Here is a 23,476-nt window from a genome sequence, read left to right as displayed (position 1 = left end):
TCACATGAAGGAGTAAGAAGAGGGTCCAGGGTGGCTGGTCAGGGAGGGAGAGAGGAAAGGAGTGAGCAGATGTCCCGTTGAGGAGGATCTCAGTCTTACTGGAATTAAGGCAGAGATTATTGGCAGCACACCATTCCAGACAGTCTGGTATGAAAGAAGGAACAGAGGTGGCTGACGGAAGCCTAAAGGAGTGCTGGGCGTCATCTGCATAACACTGAAAGTTAGAGCATAATGTAGCGATGCAGTGGGAAACAGGTGCCAGGTAGTGATTGAAAAGCCAGGGAGAAAGGTTAGACCCCTGGGGAACACCACACGTAGAAAGAGAGAGAGAGATGGAAGAGAGGAAAGAACCCAGTTGGACCTGGGAGGGTCGGTCGGTGAGAAAGGAGATCAAACAGGCCACAGCCTGACAAGTGATACCCAGGTTGTCACGGAGGCGATTGAGCAGGATGGCATGGTTGACCATGTCACAAGCAGAGGATAGATCAAGGAGAATGAGGACTGAGATTAGAATCAAGATTAGAGAGCAAGTCTTCACAGGTGTTCAGGAGAGCTGTTTCCATGCTTCTGGCGGCTATGAAGCCAGACTGGTGGTTGTGGGGACAACCAACTGATTCAGTATGCAGATTAAGCTGGGAGAAGGCCATCTTTTCCAAGAGTTTGCCCAGCAAAGGAGTGATGGAGATTGGGGCATAGTTAGCAGGAGAGGATCAGCAGAGGGCTTCTTTAGGAGGGGGTGCACAAGGGAGTGCTTAAGGGGGAGGGCAAGGTTCCAGTGGTAAAGGAATGAAATCAGCCAAGGATGGAGCAAGGGAGTCAATGTGATCCCTGATGGTTCTGGATGAGCAGGGGAGAACCAGCTTTGACAAGACTTTCATAGATCGGACCTGTCTAGAAACCAAATCAGGGGTAAACAGGGGAAAGGCAGGCAAGGGGTGGTAGAGGAGGAGGAAAAGGAGGTAGAAGAACAAAGGGCAGACAGGATGTCCTGAGTTTTAGAGGTGAAATGAGTAGACAGGGCCTGGGAGGCAACAGGAGAGGTAGAGACTGCAGCAGGATTGGCCAGCTCCTTGCAGATTTAGAAAAGTTTGGCCGAGTTGTTAGATGCTGCAGAGCCGCATGCTTGGATGTACGCTATCTTCTTAGAGAGGACAGAGAGTCGGTACTGCTTTTGGAGCAGGCGGCAGGCCAGTTTGTCAGAGGGTGCGCCTGATGTCCTCCACTTCCTCTCAGCCGCCCTACACTTGCGTTTAAGGGTGGCGAGGTCGTAATCGTACCAAGAGTTGCACTTGGTTGAGGGCTTCAACTGCATCCTCATGAAAGGGTGAAGGACGTCAAGAGTGTTACAGATAGAAAGATGAAGATTAGAGAGGGCTGTGTCAGAGTGTGAGTCAGCCAAAGGTGTAGCGGGAGGAGAGAAGGTAGCAGCGAAAGCCTCAACTGAGACACGCTTCATGGGCCGGATGACCGAGAAAGTAGGTGGCAGTGCTGGAATCGGCTTGGCCTGCAGGGCAGAGAGAGGTGGGAGGAAAGGAGAAAGTGATTGCTCCAAGAGAGAGGAGTGGTGAGAGGGTTAGAGAGGGGGGGGGTCTGATCAGATCAGAACGTGTGCCCTGCAGAGCGAGTCAGGCAAGAGGAAAGAATAGAGAGAGACAGAGAGAGAGAGAGAAAGAGAGAGAGAGAGAGAGAGAGAGAGAGAGAGAGAGAGAGAGAGAGAGAGAGAGAGAGAGAGAGATAGAGAGATATTTGCAGAGGTTGTGAAAGAGCTCAGCAGAGGGGCTAGTAGCATCCAGGTGGATGTTCAGGTCTCTGAGGAGGAGAAGTTGATCGGTGGAGGGAGGAGGAGAGGTCAGCCCACTCAGAGAGGAAGAGGGTGACCTGGCCAGGCTGCCTATAGTGACCACAGTGAGAGAGAGGCCAGGAAAAAGAGAGAGAGCCTGTAGACCAGGCATTCAAAGGAGGAGTAGTCCTGCATTGGAATAACAGAAGCAGAGAATCACTCCGTGAAGATCAAGACTACACACCCCCGGGACGGTTGGTTCTCACTACGGAGAGGATCTTGTAGGCACCAGGAAGGAGAGTGTCAAAACTCGTGACGGAGCTGGCCGTGAACCAAGTCTCAGTGAGACCGAGTACATCCAAATCGAGATCTTTCATGAGACGGCAGATGTCAGAGGAATGTTCGACAGTGGCGCAAGAGTTGAGGGTAGCGATGTGGAGCAGGTTGCCACCTTTGAAAGACTTCTGTGGAGGGGTACATGCAAGAGGAAGTGCCAGAGGAGGAAGGAAGAGATGTCATGGTAGACAGAGAGGAAGAAGAGAGTGCCAGAGAGGTGGCGGAGGAAGGAGGCAGCAGAGCGGCCAAAGAATCAAAGGAGGGTGCCAGAGAGTTGGAGGAGAAGGCAGCAGTAGAGTGGCCAAAGAAACAACAGAGGGTGCCAGAGAGGTGACGTAAGGAGGAGGCGGCAAAGGAGCCAGAGACATTAATGATGGTCTTAGAGGAGTGGAAGGGATTCCTAGTGATTGCACCGAATGGAAAAGTTTCGAAAGAAAATGCATCGAAAACATGCATCGGAGCATAACACAGAATACTAAACACTGGACCTATGAAATCAGTTGCATGCAGAACCTTCACCAGAGCACAATAAGCAACAAGGAACCTAGAAGTAGGGAATGCAGGCAATGCAAAACAAGAATGTAGAGAACAACACCGAACAAGAAACACTGGAGCTAAGAAGTCAGAAGAATACAGAACCTCCAACAAAGCATGAAATCAGATGCAATAAAGAACCTTAACAAAGCACAATAACAGCAAGGAACCTAGAAATAGGGAACGCAAGCAATGCAAAAACCGTGGGGAAAAACACAATGTCAATACACAAGAGAAGGGATACATGTAAAGGATGAGGGGACCTATGATGCGAGGGAGCGCACATGTCCCAAGATGGGGTGTGACCTGATGTGAGGGAGCGCGTGCACTTGAGAAGCGGGGAGCACGCATGTGGCCTAGAGTTACGAGGGAGTTAACGCGGCCTGAGTTGCGAGGGAGCGCATTAGGCCAAAAGATGCAAGGGAACTCATTAGGCCAAAAGATGCGAGGAAGCGCATTAGGCCAAAAGTTGCAAGGGAGCGCGCGCGGGCCAAAGTTGCAAAGGAGCGCACACGGCCCAAGGTTCCAAGGGAACGCACAAGGCCCAAAGTTGCGAGGGAGCGCGTGCGGTTTAAGGTTGCAAGGGCGTGCACGTAGGCAGGGGGAAAGCAAGCATGGGGTGGGGGAGGGGTACGAGGACCAGGAGCAGGGGAAAACGTGTGTGCAGAGGGAGGGGGGCATAAGACTAGGGGGGTGCGTGAAGTGTAGCAATACTAACCCTCCCTACACCTTTTTACCTTGCGAACGCAGAGAGGGGGGTGAGGTCGTCCGCACTCATGATCTGTGCCACTACCCCATAGCCACACGTGACCTTGTCCTACGAGGGCTTTGGTGCAGAGGGCTCGTACATCTGTTCTTAAAGGCTTGTTAGCGTGGATGTAACAAAGCGTGCTACATGTAATCAGGCAGCATTTGCTGCGCACCTGCGTGGCTCAACCCTGCGGCCTTGTCCTGCGAGGGCTCTGCCACAGAGGGTCCGAACCTCAGTTCTTAAAGGCTCGGTAGCCTTGTCCTGCAAGGACTTTTCAAGTAGGTATTACACATCCTATTAGACCAGGGCTAGGGGAGTTATGACTTTAATACATCGGAATGTACAGTTTGTAGGAAGGAAGCCGGAGAGGAATGTACAGTTTGTACACCTGGCCGCGAAGGTTGATGAAGAGAGGAGATATGTATTAGTGCATGGTAAGTTATGTGGATGAGAGGTGCTATTAGTGAATGTTTACGGGCCTAATATAGATGACGCTGAATTTTTTGACTATATTTTAGTTATGTGCACAATATCCTATGGCCTTATTGATCTGTGGTGGCGATATGAATACTATATTAAGTATGACATTGGATTGCACCTCGGATACGCCTCAGCCTCACCAGAGCGGCACAGAATATACTCACACATATGGGTGAAATGGATGTATATGATGTGTAGCGTACATTGCATGGAGCAGGGAGGAATATACGTATTATTCCAATGTCCATGACATGCACTCGAGAACAGATGTATGTTTGGTCTCTTGTGCACTTTTACTGATGGTGGAAGGGTGCTCTATATTTTCCTGCACATTTTCGGACCACTGTCCCATATCGCTCTCCATACTCTTGACTAAGGAGGAGGGGCCACACCCGCCTTTGTGCTTTATACCTACAGCGCTACGGGACACAGTGTTTCGTTACTAATCTGCAGGAACATATTGCCACTTATTTTGAGAAGAATGATGGTCGACTCTGGGACCATTCTGTGGCAGGCGTTTAAGGCGTATCTGTGGGGGATAGTGATTTCAAATGAGTTTGGGGTTCTGAAGGCTATAAGGAATGAGATGCAGCTTCATGAGTCAGAACTAACGGCACTTTATGTCCAATATGCCCATAACCCTTCTTTAAATTTGCGAGGTGACATAGAGGGTAGATTAGATGCATTTCGGGAAGCTGCCGACAGAGAAATATCCTATTTCGATAGACTTGTCATGCAAGACGATAGGGGGAGGCTGATAGACCAGGCAGGGTGCTCGCTCGGACCGTTACGGGTGAGTTAGGGGGCGTGGATACGGAGGCCATGTAAGACGACTTGTTCCGGAGGTGCTCCTACCATGATCCTTACTGCAAGTGCTGTCACAGACGCCTGCAACTGCTGAAAACAAACATGCCTGGCTATGAATATGACAAGAGTGCCTGCTGAATCTGTGAAGTCCATGCGAGGTACCGAGACAGAGTTTTGCAAGAACTTGGTTGCGAGTGCTGAAGAAGGAGCCGGATACAAAATGACCGGCGGGGAGTAAGAACAAAGGAAGCATTTGGCTTCTAAAAGGCGATGATACAGTAGCCGTGCGCTGGCAACACTGTAGGGCGTAACGGATTACGAACATCAATAAAGGGAAACGCGCACCGCTGGGGCAGACTGTCTGGCAGGGAGATGGATGGACGAGTGTGCGGAGCTCAGCACACGTGAAAAAGATTGTTGATTCGGCTGGCGAGCAGCTGCGGGCAGTGGCAACCACGGCTGCAGAAACAGAAGCCGTCTGGATGGATGATCACGGCCTGGGCATGTGAGAAGTGCCTGGGCGTGTGAGAAGTGCCGGATGGGCAACGCTGCTCCCAACGGACGCGCAGTCCACGGGAAACGAAACTTGCCAGGATAACGAAGAGGAACCAGCAGCAGGGTCCAGGAACGTGAGGATGCAGGACAAAGCAGGCGGCCTGAAGAGAGGAATAAGCAGGGCCGCTGTTTGGAGCTTAATACGTGGCGAACATACAGAGACTGGCAGAGAAACATTGCGGCAGGGCAGCTGCACAACGTAGGGAGTGGGCGCGAGAGGGTAAACTGAGGACCAGAGCCCTGATACGGTGTATGCCACGACAGCAGTGGAAGGGATGAGAGGCCAGAACGGACACAAAACACAAGACCCGCCAGGCAGCCTACAGTGAAGGTGAGCGGGAAGGGCCCGTGTGCAAGGCCGCCACATGCCGGAACAAAGTGCGAGACGGACATCAAGCTGCACTAGAAAATAAGCAAAGGAAGAGGACAGGTACCGCAGGGGGATGTGCACATAAGTAGGCACGGAACGCTCGGTGTGCAGACCAAGCGGCCTGCACAGGACATCGATTGAGGTAGGAGAGGGGAGAGTGCCCAGGTGCATGACATCTAGTTAGACATACTATGCTGCGGCTGTGAACCTGCGGGCAGGGCAAATGTGGGACATTAGCCCAATGTGGGAAGAAAAGACCAGTAATAATAGCGGACCCTGATTGGGGCTCCAGGAGGTGATGAAGATTGTGGTGGGTTGCACACAAGGCAACGAGGGAAGCGCTCCAGGACAAATAAACTAACATTAAGGTGGACAAGTGCGAGTCAGAGTGCACAACTAGCGAACCGGGCATGAGTCCTTGAGCACCCCTCGGATGCGCAACAGCCTGTGGACAGAGACAAGCAGAACCAGAGGATGCGGGTGAGTCTTGAGGTGTGGTGTGGCGCAGAACACATATAGACTTAGACAACGAGCCTGAGACCTGCGTGCCGCTGGCGGAATCGGAGAGTGGACATATAAGGTCACGTGGGAGGGTGGAACCCATTCCTGCAGCTGGGAAGCAGTTCTGGGACGGCAGTGGGGCGATTCCCCCTTGGCTCAGGCGCCGAAGAAACCTGCTCCCGCCGGGGCTGGCAACCACAAGTGAGGGGGCCCACCCGCAAACCCCTATCGCAGTGTCATGTTCAACAAACCTCCAAGGCTGAAGGGCAAGCAGCCTACACTAGACGAATATGCTAGGACACCGCCGGGCCCGGAGGGAGCCAGGAGCAAAGACAAAGCCCTAGCGGGGGGCATGGCCACCATGGGAATGAACCAGGAAGTCCTAGCAGCGATTGCCGATTTGAAGGTGGCTTGGGAGACCAAGCTTGAACTGGCCGTGACGGAATTGAAAACAGCGCTGGACCTCATAGTGGGGGCAGTGCAGGAGGAAGTCAACCTGCTCCGGCAAGATGTTAGGTCATCGGCGGAACGCACGGAGAACCTTGAGAAAGAAGTAGGTCCGAACATAGCAGACTGAGCCGGAGCTGCATGCCCTGGTGTAACGTGTGGGCAACCTGGAAAGCAGAGCGGAGGAGGCGGAAGGACGTGCCCTGAGGAATAATATCTGTATTGTTGGTCTGCCGGAGGGTCCCAACCCCACAGAGTTTATCGAGACTATGCTGATGCAGGAGATCACCGGGGGAACCTTGTCCCAGGGGTTCGCGGTAGAAAGGGCGCATAGGGCCCTCACTAGGAAGCCACCGCCAGGCAACCCGCCTAGGCCGATCATCGCCAAGATCCTTAACTATCGGGATTGAGAGAGAATCCTTGAACACTTCCGGAAGGGCGGAACAATACAGAGAGGGGCAGCGAGCATAACTGCCTACCCGGATTATACCCTGGCGGTACAGCGGAGCCGTATGAACTTTGGGGCTCTTCAAGCGGAGATTGCGAGAAGCGGCCCACAAATACATGTTGCTTTACCCGGCGAAGCTTAAAGTTTTCCACAAAAACAGAACTTGGTTCTTTGATACGCCGGAAGAAGCTATGGGATGGCTCGACATGCAAATCGGAGGTCCAGACGAGAGATGAAGGAGGAAAAGATAAGTAATGCACAGGGAGAGCACCAGAGGGTGTCGGGACTTAAGACTATGGGACTTGGTTATAATCATTGACGCAGCTTAAGGGCGGGCATGCATAGGTTGGAATGAGTCATGGTTCGTGAGCACTGAGACTATTGCTTGGTAAGGGAGCCTCTTGGGGCTAGTCTCTGTACCCCTATTTAGAGTTTAGTTAGGTTTGTGGCTTGGGATTCCAGGGCAGGACGAAACGTAGGGGAGCCGGAGATCCAGGGATGGAGCTGGGCAGTAGTTGGGGTTGGGGGAGGAGGGAGGGCAGGGGTTGTGTGCAGTGGTTTGTGGTAGTTGGGGGGGAGCCTACACCTTGGGTAAAACAAGATGACCCATGGGAGACCTTAAGATAGTCACTTGTAATGTCAGGGGGCTCAACAGCTATCTGAAAAGAAAAAAGGTTATGATGTATTTGCGCAGAAAAAAAGTGGTCATTGCCCTGTTACAAGAAACTCATTTAACGCGAGCAAAACTGGAAGTGATACAGAAGAAATGGAAAGGGACAGTAGTGGGAGCAGCGTACTCGGCATACGTTAGAGGGGTAATCACGTGAGTGGCCCCACATGTTCCGTTCCAGCTGCTGCATCCTGCAGCAGAGTCGGATGGCAGGATGGGGGTTATGAAAGGGTTGGTGGAAAACAGGGAGATCTGTATTGTGAATACTTAAGCTCCGAATCAGGACACGGCTGTGTACTTTAGAACCCTGTATGGTAATCTCAGTGGAAGTGTGGGGGGGGGCAGGATTGTGGGGGGGTGATTTCAATTGCGTGCTAAACCCCAGCGTAGATACGTCGGATACGAAAATGAACAGACCCACTCCGGCTGCAAGGGCGCTGCAGTCGCTCTTGGCAGATTTTGGGCTGGTTGATGCATGGAGGGCGCACCATCCGCAGGATAGACAATATTCACACTATGCGGCCCCACAGGGCTTCCATACTAGACTAGACTAGACTATGCGTTTGTGACACATGACTTGATGACGGAAATACCGCAGGCAGAATACAAAGCAAGAGTCCTCTCAGACCATTTGCCACTGATGGTAGTGTGGCAGTACCGACCCCCGAGGGGGGTGGATACCCACATGGTGCTTGCGAGCAGAGGCACTTAAAGACAATGTATTTAGGGAAGACATGCGGGATGAAATAATAAGTTACTTTGAGATAAATACTGGCATTGTCAAGACAGCGGGCACACTCTGGGAAGCCTTCAAGATGGTGGTGAGGGGAACTGCTATAGCCAAGTCCAGAGGGCTGCAGAACAGGATCCTGGCTGAGTTGCAAGACGCTGAAAGGGAGCTAGAAATGGTATTGGAACGGGGCGGTAACACCCAAGAAGTAGTGGAAAAGGCCTTAGGCCTACAGCAGAAATGTGCAGTATACTGGGAAAGATTATGCAACCTCAATTATAAGATGTATGTAGAGAGGCAACACGCAGAAGGGGGCAAACCAGGGAGGGTCCTGGCATGGCTATATAAAAGTGAGGTCCCCTGGCCCCCAATCAGAACGATAGTCGGGCAAGATGGGAACATAGCGGACCCGCAAGAGGGGGTTAATTGGGAATTCTAGGCGCCTGTATGGAGATGAGGCAGGAAGCATCAAGTAGGAGATAGAGGACACATTGGAAGATATTGGATTACTCCAGATTAGTGCAGAGGAGAGGGAGGAGCTAGATGCCCTGATCACCCTAGAGGAGCTAGAGGGAGTAGTGAGACAGCTGCCCATGTGCAAAACCCAGGAACTGATGGACTCCCAGGTGAATTTTACAAGGCATACAAAACTTAGGTACTCCCCCCCCCCCCCGCTATTGGAGATGCTCAATGAAGCATATGAAGCTGCGAGACTACCGGAATCATTGCGTGAAGCGGTCATTATACCACTCCCTAAACCCAACAAGCCAGGTAGTGACTGCGGCTCCTATAGGCCTTTGTCGATGTTAAATCAAGACAGTAAGATGCTAACAGCGGTCTTGGCGAACAGATTGAAGAAGGCTATCAGTAAGTTAATACACCCCGACCAGACAGGATATGTCCCGCATAAGAATATCTCGAACAATCTTCGGCGACTCCACCGAGTGGTTGAACATACTAATGGGGACGAAAGCGAGATGGCGATAGTGTCATTGGACGCGATTAAGGCCTTTGACTCGGTCAAATGGCCCTGGTTAATGGCGGCCCTAGCTAACTATGGTATGGGACCGGGATATCTTAGGTGGGTTGAACTGTTGTACAGCGCGCCACTGGCCAGGACGAAGACAGGAGCGGTAGTCTCTGAAAGATGGCAGCTTGGCAAGGGCACCAGACAGGGATGCCCATGGTCCCCTATGCTGTACATTCTAGCTCTGGAGCCCCTGGCGGTTTACCTAAGGCAGCAATATGATACAATAGGCATTGTTGTCGGGGAGACACCACACCTCATTTCATTGTATGCAGATGACATGTTACTGTATTTACGCTACCCAGTAGAGAACCTCCAACATATACTGGATGTTATGAAAAGGTTTGCAGAACTTTCAGGTACAGCTGTGAACCCCAGGAAGCCTTGCGTGTTCCCGCTGGGCAGATACAGGGGGATCCCGTTAGAGAATTTGCGGATCCTATAGATTCCATGGGAGGTCACAACGTTCAGATATCTTGGGGTGGACATAGACCATACGGTAGAATCAGAACATAGGCATAACACGGAAAGGACAGTTAAGAAACTGGAGAGTAGCATGAAGTTTTGGGCAAAACTTCCCTTGAACTTCCCTTCACATCACTCAGACCTACTAAATTTGCACACTAGGCTAGATTATATGTTTGTCACACAGGAGCTAATGTCAGAAATAGTACAGACTGAATACAAAGCAGAGGTCCTATCAGACCACTGGCCATTGGTCCTAATATGGCAATAACGACCCCCAAGAGCAAGGATACCAACGTGGCACCTCAGAGCTGAGGCACTAAAAGAGGCATGGTCATATAAAAGCCAGACCCCCAGAACTGCTTCTCTCAAATCCTCCCTAAACTACAGGAAGCAGAAAAAGAGCTAGAAACAGCGTCAGCAGAGAGGGTAACACCAAGGAAGATACAGAAACCATACTCATGCTGCAACAGAAATGTGCAGAACCCTGGGAGAGACTGTGCACCCTAAACTATGAAAAATATGTAGAGACACAACATGCGGGAGGTGATAAACCAGGGAGGGTGCTGGCATGGTAATATAAAAGCGAGACCCCCAGACCAATAATCAGAGCAATAATGAAGGAGGATAGGTGCATAGTGCCAAATGCCATATCATATCATCATATTATAGTGGACACCCAAGAGGACGTGAATCAGGAATTTATAAAGTACTACCAACAATTGTATAGGGATGAAAGGGGAAGCGACTGCAGGGAAATAAGGGAAACACTGGAAGACATAGGCATGCCACGAATTAGCGCGGAGGAGCGAGAGGATTTAGATGCTCTGATTACTCTGGAGGAATTAGAAGAGGTGGTAGTGCAGCTACCCACCAGCAAGACTCCCGGGCCGACGGACTCCCTAGTGAATTCTATAAAATGTAAAGAAATTAGGTGCTTCCCCCGCTTTTAGCAATGCTAAATGAGGCATATGAAACAGGAAGGTTGCCAGAGTCGCTGCAAGAGGCGATTATCATACCGCTCCCTAAACCTAATAAGCCTGGCAAAGATTGCGGATCATTCAGACCGCTGTCGATGCTTAATCAAGATAGTAAAACGCTCACGGCAGTTCTGGCAAACAGAATGAGATGGATTATTAATAAACTAATACACCCCGATCAGACCGGATATGTGCCACACAGGAATATATCCAATAACCTTAGGCGACTCCACCGAGATATAAAACATACGAAAGGGGACGTGGGCGAAATTGCAATTGTGTCATTGGACGCAATAAAAGCCTTTGATTCAGTCAAATGGCCTTGGCTGATTGCAGCCCTGTCCAGTTATGGGATAGGGCCTGGGTATCTTAAATGGGTTAAACTGCTATATAGCGCACTGCTGGCCAGGGTTAAAACGGAAGCAATAATATCAGAGAGGTGGCAACTTAGTAGGGGTACTAGACAGGGATGCCCGTGGCCCTGTATTCTGTATATCTTAGCACTAGAGCCCCAGGCGATATATCTAAGGCAACAGTATGACATAATAGGGATTAACATAAAAGGGGAGCTGCACTTAGTCTCCTTGTACAGTGACGATATGCTGTTGTATTTACGATACCCGGAAGAAAACCTCCAATATGTTCTGGAAGTGATGGAACGATTTGTGTCACTATCTGGCATAGCAGTGAATCCCAAAAAATCATGTATATTTCCACCGGGTAGGTATGTAGGGATCCCGCGAGATCAATTACCAGTTCTACAAATACCATGGGAGGTCAACACGTTCAGATATCTTGGGATAGACATTTACCATACGGTGGAGGCAGAGTGCCAACATAATACTGAGAAAGCGGTCAAGAGCATCGAAAATAGTATGAAGTTCTGGGCAAAGCTCCCCTTGGGGATGATGGGAAGAGGGGCAAGGCTAAAAATGGTGGTTCTGCCGAGATTATTGCATTATTTTTGGAATATACCATCTGATACCAAGGCGATTTTTTGCTAGGATACATAGCACATGTAGGGAATTTCTCTGGCACGGGACGAGGAACAGAACTGCCCTTTGTAAGTTACAAAATTCATATGATAAGGGGGGTATAAAACTGCCAAACTACGAGATCTACTATTTAGCGAGCCAACTACAATATGTAGCAAAGTGGCTTTCAGAAGATCCAACCTCAGAATCTAGGTTGTTTGGACTGGAATGTGCCCCATTCTTCCTGAAAGAAATGATATGCTGCCCAAATCGGATATCAAAGAACGCCCAGAGATGATAACACTGGGATGGAAAATATGGCATAGGGCCTGTCAGGTAATAGAGAACCCAACCCCGTGTCCCCCGCAAGTGCCACTTGTCGCATTGACGGGAAAAGAAGGCCAATTAATGAAGATGATCAGAAAGCATTGGGAACTGGTAGGGATAGCAACAGTGGGAGACATAAGGCAAGAGGGGAGGATACAAGAATTTGGGATGTTGGTGGAGGAAACAGGGTTGCATACGGGACAATATATTACATATCATAGGATAGTGCGGTGAATCAGAGAGACATGGTCCGAAATAGTACTAGAGGAGCAACCGGATGCCGCCATAGAAATGATATATGATATAGCAGACGGAGGGCACGAGATATCCAGGATATATGAGCTGGTGATGTCCAAAGTGGGGAAGGAAGTGGTACAATTGAGACAGGACTGGAGAAAGAAGTGGGTGCCCCTATGAGTGATGGAATGTGGGAGCGGGCCCAAGGGTACCACAAGAAAGTGCCGAGGAATGCGAGGCTACAGCAAATACAACTGTATATAACCCACAGGGCTTATATGACTCCCCAGAGGATAGCTAAATTTAATAATGCAGAACGACAAACATGCCCCAAATGCGGCGAGGAAAACGCTGGGATGACACATATGTTCTGGGCATGCCTGGAAATTGAGAAATTTTGGGGAGAAATAGCCCACAGATTAGAAGAAAAAGGGATTAAGATAACTGTTGAAATAGCATGGGCATGTCTGGTAGGGGGGTTTCCGAAACCATGTAAGCTTAAACATGTAAGTAAATTAAAGGATTTGGCATATATACGTGCGAAGCGTAGAATTGCCATGGGATGGAAGGCATGCCACAGACCAAGGATAGAAATATGGTGGAAAGACCTTCAGAAATGGCCAGAAGCTGAAACTGCAGTATGGCAGGAAGCTAGTAATATTGGAGGCCATGAAGAAGCAGAAACCCTGACAGCTTGGAAACATTTAATAGCCACACTATTTGGGCCCACTCAGGACTGGTCGAGTGGCCAAGACCCAGCAGCGGATACAGGAGAGGGAACCCCTCTGCAAGATGAAGAAGCAGATTGTGAATTAGTGTAGGCTCGGATGGGGGGGAATGGGAGACACAGCAGACATTGTTTGAGTTGCGCAAATTTGAAATACTGTAATATGTACTGCAAGTTTGGTTGTTTAAAAGTATGTATAGGAGTGGCGGCAATTAACAGTGTAAGGTAGGCAACATGAGTTGCAGTTGAGTCAGTATTGAGGAGCAGGTTCACAGGTGAGATAATCACAGTGTTCACAATGGTCGATAACTATCAGTTTACCATTGGGGTCGGTCGGCATGAGCATTCAGTTGCTGGGTACCTTCAGCAGGGACAGAGTGGAAAAGGTTTGGCGTATTTCCAGCGTACAGGTTGCCATGGTGATTATGCCAGGCTGTTACGCTAGTTGGAGGCACAAAGGGTCTGAAGAGCCAATGGATCTGGCCCGTCACACTGACAGGCAAAGACGGGGTCTGGCCTTATGTAGTGGGCCTTAGAAGTAGGGCCAGCTTGCGCCTTCCGGTGATGACGGTCTGTGGAAGTAGTATGAAACAGCCTAATCGTGGCTGAAGACGTTGCCTAGCAATGTGTAAACAATGCGGAGGCCGGCATTTTGGGGCGGATATCTTGTGTAATGCCGGCCAATAAAGGTGATTAGGAGCGAGGGCTGGGTAATGCAGCGGTGTACACGGATCGTATTAAATCATCAAAATGTAACCAATGCTGGTCGGGATAGTCACGCTTACCCAAGGCTATGAAAAAAGCGGAGGTGAAGGTTGTGCTTCTCAGAAGCCGACAGTGGGTCTGCAAGGTGGGCTCTGCCCTCCCGAGGCTGCAGCTGCTCTACGAGAATACAGGCACAGACAGGATCTGTACAAATTTGCAATTATCCATGGATAAGTGCACCCCCTCCATTCATTTATGAGACAATTCATGCGTAAAAATGCTGAAAATCATCCTTTCCAAAAAGGTCGCCCTATTCAAAGGGCCTGTGTTCTAGACAAATCACAGTAGATATGTTTGAAGTTCATTTATTGCATTAATTGGTTAAAAATGATTGAAAAGCACATTTTTGGAAAATAACCACACATAACACAATAACATTTCATATATTAAAAACCAATTTTAAAGATACACATATCACATCTAGAAAAACACATATCATATCAAAACCAGTGATCACATCTCATCCATACTTACTCACATCTCCTTTCATCCCTATTCATACCATCCATCATTCGTACTGTGCAAAAAACGCCAATTCTAGTTACTTTGTTCTAACAGTAGAACACCCCTCTATTAGGGTTCAAGTGTCATTACACAATTACAAAGGCCTATTTAACACTGAATTTTTCTTTTAACAGAGTTGAACACGGCAAGTATTCAAGCGAGCTTGTTTGTGAACATATGTCAATTGCCTATATATTTTATAGAAACTTAAGAGGCGTAACTCAACAAAGTGGGCTCTGTGGTGTTGTCTACTCGAGTTTCGGGCACCACGGTATACATATAAAATGTCTATCTGGTGCACCTCATCAGGACATATACGTAGTTAAATAAAAAACAACCAGTTCATATTGGCATAATTCAGCTCGATATGTAATGCGTGTCATCTAGGAGTTCCAAGAGTGACTTCTTGCCAATTTCAAAAGAATTTCATACTTCTGTCGATCATACTGTGTTACTGTGAAGGCCTCCAAAAACGAAGGTCTGGCGGAGAGCTTGGGTACATATGGGTCCAAGATGTTTTCAATATGGTGAGTTTCGTGTAGTGGACCTGTGCTGGCTGTCAATGCTTGCCGAAAAAATTCACTCCTGGGCAGTTTCTGTCTTGTGGTTATAGCCCATTCCTTTCAAGTGGGTATCTCCCTGCCACCATTGTTCATAAGCGCCCTTGAAACCTCCACAAGGTGATAATCTTATTGCCTGTGTCCCTCTGAAGGAGATCTCACCCTCGTACTGATTGATCCTTATTACATGTCTCCAACAAATACTCTTATTGTTGCTCCAAGAGGCACCCGTACTGCGCGTATGTAGTTCTCCCTCCGATTCTACCAAACACAGTCCTAGGATCTGGCCTTATGTAGAGGGCCTTAGGAGAAGGGCCGGCTTGCGCTTTCCCGTGATGACGGTCTGTGGAGGTAGTATGAACTAGCCTATCAGTGGCTGAAGACGTTGTTAGGGAGAATTCTCTGTTTAGGCTGAATTTCCTAACCTAGTGAGTCCCCCAGCGGCTTTGCTGGATTTCTGGAGTTTGTTTTTTTCTCCTGCCAAGAGTGAGACTCTTTTCCTCACACTCTTGGACATGATTTGAGGGGTTCCTTTGACTGTTAATGTGTTTTATGGGCTATGGGGTATTTTACTCCATAGGGTCTCATGTGTTTTTACTATGTGTGTTACACAGCACCCTCAGTGCAGTGACACAGGGGTGTCATAGTGTCACCCCACCATAGACTCCATACCCTGGGACTGACTACTGTCTCCCCAGGCATGTAAAGTCACCATTGGCTTTACTAGTCCCAAATTTAGTAACAGAACCAGTACAAACCACCATAATGTGGAAGTACTGGTAGGGGTAATTCGATTGCCCCTGGGTCTGTTTTTCGAGGGGGTACTGTGCAGTCCTCCCTCGTCGAGTTTCTGGCTGGTGGCAGTGGTTACAATGCGGAATATTCCTTAAGAATATTCTCTATGGGATTATCCCATGTATTTTAAACGCACCACTTTTTGGTGCAATGCTAAAGATACCGCCGGTTTATTTATTTAATATTAATTCACCGGTAGGGTCTTTTTGCCAGAACTCTGTTTTGAAATGGCATTTGTGTTCGCCTCTGTAACTCCAAACCAAAGGTCGAGCCCTTTGTTCCACTTTTGGCGGGCTTCTACACCGAAGCCCTCCAAAGTGGTGCCACTCTGTCTGGGTACCACCGAGGGTGTGGGAGGGGGTTTAGGCACCTTGGACTAAGTTGCCTTGCCAACCCAAGTCACACTCTTGCGTGATTGGCCCAAGTGGTGAGCCGCCCCGCTCACCACTTAGCATTTTTGATGGACAGCTAGGCTGAATGAATGGGGTTTTCTTGCATAAAAGCAGGGCTTTTGGGACTGGAACTTCAGAAGTCGCCACAGGACCTGAAAATCCGAAGAGGGAGAAGCTCAGCCGACCTGCAACAACGACACCACCGGTGGAGTCCTGCTGAACCGTCTCACCACTTCCCGACGACAGAGGAGATCTTCTTGCCGGAGAGTCTCTTCCCCTTGAGCTGGTGGGGACAACCAGTTCACTTTCCTTTTCGCCTACCAGGACGTCTAGTGGTCGAATTAGCCCATGCCAAGCACCACGGCAACCGGATAGCCACTTACCACTGAACCGCGAATAAAAGGACCGCTCCTTTGAATCGAGAACTCGACGGCTGGTTTCTTCCCTGGCAGCACCACGACCTTCTGCTTTCCTCCCCGATGAGATCTTCTCTTCCGCCGGACGAAGCAACGACTTGCAACCGCTGCCAGGAACAACTGCCCTGCTGGAGTGTTCTCACCATTTCAAGGTACTGTGTCCGCCTGGCCTCCCTTTCTATAGATTGCTACAAGGTGACAGTAAATCCTTAACCTTCTAGACTGGGCTGGTCTCTTGACCATCTAACTGGTCCCTTCCTGCTGGTCCAACTTCTTTCTGAACCTTTTTGAGACTTTTGTGCACTTTTCAACTGTGTGACCTTGGACACATTTCGTTCTGATCCTCTTAAAGTGGATCCAGCTTTCTGAACTCTAACTTCACGGTTTTATTCTGCCTTCCTCTCTTGCTGTGTTCTTCTGAAAGTGTTGGGATCTGTTTCAATTTATGCTCTGCCTTTCTCTCCCTTTTAAACCAAACTATTAGAGTGCCATCTGCGTTAAGCGCTCACCGCTGTCTGAAAATAAGTGGTGCTTTACTTAAGACTTGTCTAATATTCTTTTAAGGGAGTGTATATACTTTAGTGACTGTTTTTTAACTTGCTTGATATTAGTGCCAGTGTGTTTTTATAGATGTGTTTTTAAATAAATGATTATATATCTTTTACACCAAAGCTCTGATCAGTGTTTGCTTGTTTATCTGCCCTATTGTGTATGCTCTGTATACTGCCTAACTCTTCTTGAGAGAAGTCTGACTGCTCAGCCACAGCTACCAGGTAAATCTGGGTGGTGCAGACTGCTACCAATTGGGTTTACTGCTAACTCCTGTGGTCTTAAACTTTTTGCAGTGGTCCCTAAGGGAACTGCACAGGTTTCTGCCTAACAGACGTTGCCTAGCAACATGTAAACAATGCAGAGGTTGCCATTTTGGGACGATCCGTACTGTGCTCTCTTGGCTCCACCTTTTATCTCTGTGGGGAAAAGGAAGGGCCGTCAGTTGTGTGTGATTTAAGTCAATTGCCTGACTTTGCCTGACCCTTGTGTCGGGACAGGTCAGCTAAACACTTTTATTACATGTCTGTTTCCTACATCGGGGAAAGGTATGTGTATTCAAAATTATAGCTTTTGCATAGAAAAGGGAAGGGGTTGGAGTGTCCGAGTAGCCTTCGGGACAGGTGGGGAAGGTGTGTGAAATGGACAGGAATGACCGGGCTGGAGAACAGAACATAGGGGATTACGGGAAGAATAGTGTTCTGACCTAGTAGATTGGATGTTCGGAACAAAATAACTAGAGGAATGTAGAAAAGAAAGTCTGGAATTATCCAGATAAGAACCAGGGAAAGTGGGTTGTTGGCTTTACCTTTGGGTAAAGAAGATTCAATGGGTGGAAGAGATAAGTGGGAATAGTTTATAACAGCTTCAGAGACTTCGTTCCCCTCACCACCCTCCCCGTGATGGTACTGCGTCTCACCTGGGATATTCTCTACCCATGTGATCCTCCCCCCCACTGGTCCACCCCCAGGAACTGGATCCAACTGCGATGGCTGTATCCTGGCCACCTGAATAAGGGCTTCTCGAGGTCTTACTGGGAGAACACCCTCAGGTTTCTCACAGGGCCACGGGACCAACAATGTAAATCACCAATGGAACCTGGCTTGTTGAACCACTCTTACCAGAAATCTGGCAAGTGGCACAACTCATACAATAGCCATCTACCTGGACCCACATCTTGGGCCAGTAGAAATGCATGGATAGCCTCAGCTTGGTTAACTTGATTAAGTCTCAGGAGGGGTCAGAGTGATTGGAAGCCCACAATGAGTACACACAGTAAAACTCCACAGATTACCCTTAGACAGATGTATATCAAAAATACATTTATTATAGGCCTTTATAACAAAACACGATTAAACCAGTTATCAAGAAAATAATTACCATATTCGCTTATTCACTATGTAACATATGGGATACATTACTCACCGTAATCGTATTCCTGATGCTAGTATATGCTTAGATTCACATGCTATGCATAGGCCAAAATCTAGTGAAAGCTGCTGAGTATTACAGTTGTTGTTTTCGAAAGTCGAAAAGGGACATCGACAGGGCGTGCTATTAATACTATCCCTAGTGTGCATCCACTGTACCCATGGTCCTTCACGCGTCAAGGTCCCTCAGATTGTTTTGTTCTGACATGAGGTTGCATGAAGTGTAGCGTGACTATAGGTGTATCCAAGCAGATACATAACAGAAAGTTCATATAACATCTATGCACCTTCTCTCAAGGGAGGAAGGGTGGACGCATGTGAATAAGCAGATACAAGCATCAGAAATGTGATTAAGGTGAGTAATGTATCCCTTCTGAGACTTGTGCAATCTTCTTCGATCACATGCTATGCATAGATTAGCGAGCAGTGTTAGGAGAAGGTGGTGGGTCGAGAGAAGGAGCAGCGGGAAATAGATGTTTTAGAACTGCTTGCCCCACCTATGTATCTGCTTTGGAATCTGTGTCATCGCAGTAGTGCCCAGTATAAGTGTGTACTGAGCTTCATGTAGCTAATTTGGAAATACTGTCTAGGGATACATTTGCGATACAAGCCAGAGTAGCTTCTGTGCTCCGTGTGGAGTGAGTTCTTGGAGTAAAAGTCAGTGTGTTGTTTGATAATGAATAGCATAATAGTATACATCTGACTAGCCATCTGGAGATGGCATTCTTGGAAATGCAGTCTCCTGCTCTGCCTGGTGCTATGGAGACAAACAGTTGATCTGTTTTCCTAAGCAGCCTGGTCTTGTTTACGTAGGAAAGGACCGCCCTCCTCACATCCAGTGTGTGGAGTTTTACCTCAGCTGAGCTAGTTGGATTCGGAAAAAAAGCCGGGAGCTCAATAGATTGCTTCACGTGGAATTTGGAAATGCATTTAGGGGAGAACCTAGGATGAGTACGTAAAACCAATTTATCTTTATGGATAATAAATAAAGGGTCCTGCAATGACATTGCTTGCAATTCACTAACTCTTCTTATGGAAGTAATAGACACTAAGAAGGCAGTCTTGTATGTCAGGTGTTTAAGACATGACTTATGCATAGGCTCGAATGGGGGGGAGGGGGGACTCCATGAGCTTTGCTAGTACTACATTGAGATCCCATCCTGGCGGTGGGTTTGAAATTGGAGGGTGGAGTCTTTTTACTTCCTCCATGAATGCCTTAATGACTGGAATTTTCCACCACAATACTTTACTTTGAGAGGAGGTATAGACTGATAAAGCCACCAGGTGGACCTTTATAGAGATGAATACTAACCATGAGTATAACAAGTCGAGCATATAATTTAGAATGTGTGAAGGAGTACATTCTATGGGGTTTATTTGTTTTGACTGGCACCAAATTACAAATCTCCTCCACTTGTCGAAATAACAGTGCCTAGTGTTTGGTTTTCGTGCCTCATTGAGGATATCCATACACCGCTGTGGTATATTAAGGTGTGCGGACTCTATGACTTCAGAATCCATGCTGCCAAGTTTATTGAATGTGGTTGTGGGTGCACAGTTGCTCCCCCGTTTTGGGTTAACAGGTTTATTTGGCACGGGAGTTTGATGGGATCGCACATCGCCAGTTTGCACAGATGTGGATACCACAGTTGTCTCGTCCACATGGGAGCAACTAGGATGAGGGTCATCTGTTCTCTATGCATCTTGTTCACTATCCTGCTCATTAATGGAGTCGGGGGGGAAAAGCGTAAGCAAATTTCCCTGACCAGTTCATCCATAGGGCGTTCCCCTTGGAGTCTGGCTGGGGGAACCTGGACGCAAAGTCTGGGCACTGCTTGTTTTCTCCTGTAGCGATCAAGTCTAGTGTGGGTTAACCCCACTGAGAGAAGATGTGGTCTACGACGCTTGAGTCTAGTTGCCACTCGTGTTCCTCTGGTAGGGGATCTCTGCTCAGAGAGTCTGCTAGAGTGTTGAGTACCCCTGGAACGTGTTGGGAGGATAGGGATATCCCCTGTCGGAGTTCCCATTTCCATATTTTCTGCGCCAACTTGGACAGACTTGGAGAGTGGGTGCCCCCCTGTTTGTTGATGTAGAACATCGCAGTTGTGCTGTCCGTTAGGATTTTAACCTACTGGTTCATGAGTTGCGCTTCAAATGCTTGAAGTGCTTTGAATACTGCTAGTAGTTCCAGCAGGTTGATATGGTTCTGTGCCATGATGTGAGTCCACAGACCATGTGCTGTGTGGTGAAGTTAATTAGCCCCCCCAACTGGAGAGTGATGCGCCTGTTGAGAATCGCTTGTGCTTCCGGATCGTGGACGGGTTTTCCCTTTAATACATTTTCTCTTGACCACCAGTGTAGGTTTTGAACTAGTGTTGGCGAAACAACCACTAGATCGTCCCACTGAACACTTGCCTGAGAACACTGATTCGCCAACCACTCCTGCATTGGTCGCATGCGCAGAAGTGCGTGTGGGACTATATATATGCACAATGCCATCATGCCTATCAAACACATTGCTTTGCGTACGCTTATCTGGAGATCGGCTTGATACTGGGTTATTTGCCGAAGCATGTTCTGCACTCTTTCCATGGATGGGAAGGCTAAGCCTGTTCTTGTATCTAATACAGCTCCTAGGAACTGTTTTGTTGTGTTTGGTACAAGACTTGACTTTTTCTCGTTTATTGAGAAGCCCAATTGAAAGAGAAGATTTATGGTTCTTTGCGTGTTTTGTCTGCAAAGATGGGGTGTTTCTCCTGTGATCAGTCAGTCGTCCAGGTACACTGGGATTGATCCCTACGCAGGTGCGCCGCCACCACCGCCAGTACTTTGGTGAATACCCTTGGAGCCAAAGCTATTCCGAAGGGTAGCACCTTTAATTGGTAGTGCTGGTTTGCAAACTTGAACAGCAAGAGTTGTTTGTGCGCTGGGAGCATTGAAATATGAAAATAGGCATCTTTCATATCCAATGTTGCCATGTAATCCCCCCGTTTCAGCAGGGGAATTACCTCTTGTAGCGTTGTCATGCAGAACTTTTGTGGCTTTGCATAAGTGTTTGCAGGGTGTTAAGTCTAATACTGGGCGCACCGTTAGATCTTTTTTTGGCACAAGGAAGTATGTTGAATAAATACCCTTGTTTACCTTGTTGGACGGCACAATCTCAATGGCGTCCTTGAGGAGCAGCGCATTGACTTCTTCCACCAGGATGAGTTGTTCTTCCCTTGTCGTCTTTCTTTGGCGTGGGGGTGGTTCAAAGGTCTTTCTAGGAGCTTCACACAATACTCTTCCGCTACTGTAGATAACACCCACTTGTCTGTAGTTATTTCCTCCCATGTGTGGGTGAAGTGTGAAATTCGTCCCCCTACTGGGGAGGCATGGGAGAGGACCTGTAGCGGTCAGTCATTGTTTGGGAAGTGTTCCTCCACCTCTCGATGTGGAGGCTCTCCCCTGGCCGCAGCTTGTGCTCTAGCCTCTTGGATAACCCTGGGACGCTTGACCCTGGATTTTGTTCCATGATGTATTCTGATTTTGACTGTATCCGGACCCTCTCTGGAAATTGTTTCTGCCCCTTTGGCCAGGTTGTTTGTTAGTAAATTGCCCAAGGAATTTGAGGGTATCATATTCCTCTTCGGCTGATTTGAGAGCATCCTCTACCGCTTTGCTGATTAGCATGGTTGGTTGCACTGGCATGTTGAGTAACGTTGCCTGGGTCTCAAGCTTAAAGCCAGATTGGCAAAGCAAAGCGTGGCGCTTGAGAATGGTTCCTTCTGCGATAATACGGCCTGCATTATCTGCAGCGTCAAGGTTGTTCTTCAGCAAGCTGCCAGCAGTGTCTTTGCCTCCTGCTGCTACTAAGGAAGTCTAGACTTTAAAGCTCTGGAGCAGAGTCGATGAGGGCCGTAATCTCGTCCCATTTATGGCAGTCATAGCTCACCAACAGTGTGGAATTGTTATCGATCCTAGTTTGAAACGCTGCTGAAGTTGCAACTTTCCTCCCCATGGTATAGAGCGTCTTGCTCTCATTGTCTGGGGGAGACTCTGAAGAGGCTAGTGGTCCCCCTGCTCTCTTCCAAGTAGTTGTGACAACTAGTGAATCCAGCTTAAGCTGTCCTCTGATATATAGAGGGTCAGATGGCACTGGGCGGAAATGTTTTTCTATCCACGGGTTTACTGACCTAGTCTGATTTGGTGTTTCCAGTGAAGGTTGGATTCTTCTCTGGACAGACTTTATGATGGGTATGAACTGGGTGGCAGCTTTTTTTGTCTCCCAGGATGTCTTCGACAAAATCTTTGTCTTTCTGAGTCTCCTGTGTTTGAATACTGATGCTCAGCTGCTTTAATTAGTAAGTCATTAAATAAGGGCTGATTATCTATTGAAGAATCAGGCACTGGGGAATCCTGTTGAATTGGGGATGACATATTGTAGGCTTCTGCCTCATCATCACCATCACCATCATAGTGTTGATATTGGCCCTGATCCCCTTCAGTGTCAGTATGTATGTCTTATAGGTCGGCAAAAATGCGAAACCTTTTTGCTGGTGGCTGTGATGAAGACATTGGTGGCAAAGAAGTGGAAGAAATGAGGTGAGAGCTTGAAGCTTGAGCAGTAGGGGGTGTATTCTGAAAATTCTCTAGCGCATGAGGGTTTTTTCAAAGGCAATGTTCAAAAAAAGACTTTCTGAACATCACCCTATCTATGTCCTCTGCAGACCATAGGGCCAAGCTGGGGATGACCAGGGACTTGTGGTATAGAAGTAGGTAGGCCTTTATTTTGTAAGGCCTCACTTAGGGAACCCTCTTATTCATGTGGAACAGTTACAATCTCCTTTGAAGGGGACTTGTCCCTATGAGCCTTGTCTTTGTTCTTATGAGACTTGCCTCTGTGATCAGAGCTTTTTGAAGAAGATTTTTTGGAATTA

The 23,476-nt window shown here is 48.2% G+C and overlaps 1 protein-coding gene across 1 annotated transcript in view; it reads right to left on the bottom strand.

Annotated features, from left to right (window-relative positions):
• The window catches only part of PPIP5K2 (diphosphoinositol pentakisphosphate kinase 2), a 2,362,281-nt gene that overhangs the window by 228,825 nt on the left and 2,109,980 nt on the right, over nt 1-23,476 (bottom strand). The gene's annotated exons all lie outside the window — the stretch shown is intronic.

Source organism: Ambystoma mexicanum, chromosome 6p (assembly GCF_040938575.1).
Source record: "Ambystoma mexicanum isolate Mex_15411 chromosome 6p, UKY_AmexF1_1, whole genome shotgun sequence".
NCBI lineage: Eukaryota > Metazoa > Chordata > Amphibia > Caudata > Ambystomatidae > Ambystoma > Ambystoma mexicanum.
Note: the sequence above shows the minus strand (reverse complement) of the source record. Positions and strands in the feature narration are given on the sequence as shown.